The sequence below is a fragment of the Phoenix dactylifera genome, chromosome 18 (genome assembly GCF_051530095.1).
Source record: "Phoenix dactylifera cultivar Ajwa chromosome 18, Ajwa_hap1_PhDact_Kaust_v1.1, whole genome shotgun sequence".
NCBI lineage: Eukaryota > Viridiplantae > Streptophyta > Magnoliopsida > Arecales > Arecaceae > Phoenix > Phoenix dactylifera.
This window is the reverse complement of record NC_143207.1, coordinates 2,755,825-2,759,166: the sequence shown is the minus strand read 5'-3', so window position 1 is coordinate 2,759,166 and position 3,342 is coordinate 2,755,825.

Below are 3,342 nucleotides of genomic sequence, written 5' to 3'. Positions count from 1 at the left end.
CGATCAAAAACAATAGTCCGAGGCATACCATGTAATCGAGCAGCGTCCCGTATGTAGACCTCTGCCACCCGTCGAGCAGAAAATGAATGTGCGAGCGCCGAAAAGTGGGCATATTTGCTGAGGCAGTCCACAACGACCATGATCACTGAGTACCCTCGAACTAATGGCAGCCCCTTAATGAAGTCCATCGACACATCCTCCCAAACCTGATCAGGAATCGATAAAGGCTGAAGTAGACCCGCAGGTCGCAGTGAATCCGCCTTCGCCCTTTGGCACACATCGCATTGCTGTACATAAGCTCTGACCGCTGCCTTCATGCCTACCCACGTATAGCTTTGGCTCAGCCTCTTGTAGGTCCTGAAAAATCCCTCATGTCCAGCAAAAGGAGTATCATGGAAGTGCTGGATCAATACCTGCCGCAAGGCTGAATCGGTGGGCATGCGGATCAACCCGTGGTCCAGAATCAACCCATCTCGATCCTCCATCTCGGGGTGACTGCTCGGGTCTGTTGCCAACTCCCTCTGGATCTGTTCTAGGTCCGGATCCCGGCATGTGGCGGGCCTCAAGTCTGAAATAAAAGGTAAAACTGGCGTAGTCAAAGCCACCAACTCGCCGAACTCGGGTTGGTGCGATAGTGCATTCGCCACTCGATTTTCTGCGCCCTTTTTGTACACCATCTCATAGTCGTAGCCGAGAAGCTTTGACACCCACCTCTGTTGGGCTGGAGTATGTATGCGCTACTCAAGAAAAAATGGGAGGCTCTGCTGATCAGTCCGAACGATGAATTGGCGGCCGATAAGGTACGGCCTCCACTTTATGACTGCATGGATGACCGCCATCATCTCCCTCTCATATGTGGACAGCGAGCGGGTACTAGGGGACAACGCCTTGCTCATGAAAGCAATTGGTCGTCCCTCCTGCATCAAAACAGCACCAATGCCGGCACCGGAAGCATCGCACTCGACTACAAACGGTTTGGCGAAATCGGGTAGCACCAAAACTGGGGCTGTCGTCATGGCTTCCTTGAGCTTCTCGATCGCTTCCGTCGCTGCCTCGGTCCATCTAAACTCTTCCTTTCGCAGCAGCAGGGTCAGTGGCGTGGCGATCTTTCCATATCCCTCCACAAACCGGCGGTAATAACCGGTTAGGCCCAAAAATCCTCGCAGCTCCTTTTGGTTCTTGGGCAGCGGCCACTCAGTCATGCAATGTATCTTTGCTTGGTTCGGCTCCACACCTACAGCAGAGATGACATGGCCTAGGTACTCGACCTTCGGCTCGGCCCATAGGCCCTTGGATCGCTTCACCTTCAATTGATTTCTGCGCAGAATTTTCAGCACTTCCTCCATGTGCTCTAGGTGCTCCTGCCATAAACGACTGTAAACCAGTATGTCATCGAAGAATACAAGAACATACCATCGTAGTAATGGTCTGAATATGTCATTAATGAGCCCCTGAAATGTCGCTGGTGCATTGGTGAGGCCGAACGGCATCATCCGGAACTCATAGTGGCCATCGTGTGTCCGAAACGCCGTCTTGTGCACATATTCGGGCCTGACACGGATCTGGTGGTATCCGGCACGGAGATCAAGTTTGCTGAAGTAGGCCGCACCAGCAAGCTCATCCAACAGCTCCTTTATGACTGGAATCGGATACCGGTCCTTAATAGTGATCGCGTTAAGTGCCCGGTAGTCGACGCAGAATCGCCACGTCCCGTCCTTCTTGTGTACCAGCAGCACCGGCGATGAATATGAGCTTCTACTGGGCTGAATGATGCCGCTCTCCAACATCTCTCGTACCATCTTTGAGATCTCCTCCTTCTGAACATGCGGGTAGCGGTAAGGCCTCACATTCGCCGGTTCCGCTCCCGGTACAATCTCTATGTGATGATCGTGCTCCCTCTCGGGTAGAAGACCATGAGGCTCCTCAAATAAATCAGCGAACCTCTGTAAGAGAGCAGCCAAATCAGTAGGTATACCTGCCTCCGTCGTGGTCTCCGTCGACAGAGGTAAGAGCTGCATCAAGTAGTTGCGCGCGCCGGGTCCGAGCAAGCCGACTAGGGGCTGAAGTGCAGCCCTTGGGCTAGGCCAAATGCCATCCAATCTAACTCGCCGTCCGCTCCGTCTGAAAGTCACCCACATCTCGGCGAAGTCGAATGTAACCGGGCCAAGACTCTGCAGCCACTGCGTACCAAGGACCAAATCAGCTCCTCGTAATGCCAACGGGTAGAGATCGAGCTTGAATTGGCTACCCTGGATCGTTAAAGTGATGCCTCGGCATATGCCCTCCGCCCTCAATGTGGTTCCATCACCCAATGCCACATCGAAGCCCAATGTCGGCTCTGCTATGAGACCGATCTGTTTGACAAGCCTCTCGTCCAAGAAATTATGGGTGCTGCCCGTATCTATGAGGATACGCACCACACGTCTTTTGATCATGCCGTCCATGCGTAGCATTTTCAGTGTCGCCGATCCGGAGTAGGCATGCAATGAAATCTGAGGTGGCACGTCCTCTTCCTCGGCCTCTAAATATTGGGGCTCGTCCTCAGCAACCTCATCACCATCTTTAGCCACGGCCTCGTCCTCCAATCCGTCGATCAACATCACCGCTCCAACGGGCCGCGCACACCGGTGTCCCGGTGTAAATTTCTTGTCGCAGCGAAAACATAGGCCTTTTGCTCAACGTTCCTCCACTTGTGCCGGTGTCAAGGTCCTCCCGGGTGGATGCTCAACCCTCTTGATGTCACCTGACAAGCGAAGAGGGGTCCTCGGCCCTATGTTGGCTGCTGCAGCCGTCGGCGCTCTCGGCTGGCCGATGGAGCCCCCTGCGGTTTGGCCGGCCTGGGGGTTGGTCCAGCTGCCCCGTGCCGCTGCTCGAGTGGTCTTGATCTTCTCTTACACCATCAGGGCCAAGGCAAAGGCATCCTCCAGCGATTGTGGCCGCAAAGTCCTTACCTCGGCTTGAATGTCGACACGAAGTCCTCCGAGGTATACGCTTTTCAGCGCAGAGTTGCTCGACCCCACCACTCGATTGCTGATCCTCTCAAACTCCTCTTGAAAGGCTCTAACAATAGTCTTTTGGGTGACCCTTGATAGCATAGACTGGAAGTCATCGTACTCAGTAGGGCCGAAACGCCGACAAATTGCTGCAGAAAAATCCTTCCAACCATCGAAAGGTCGGGCTCGATCGGCGGTTTGAAACCATCGCAGGGCGGTCTCTTCTAGGTGAAAAGATGAGATCAATACCTTTTGATCCTCTGCTGTGCCATGGTAGAGAAAGAACCGCTCAGCTCGATACACCCAATCGAGAGGATCGCCGTCTTTAAACTTGGAAAATTTCAGCCTA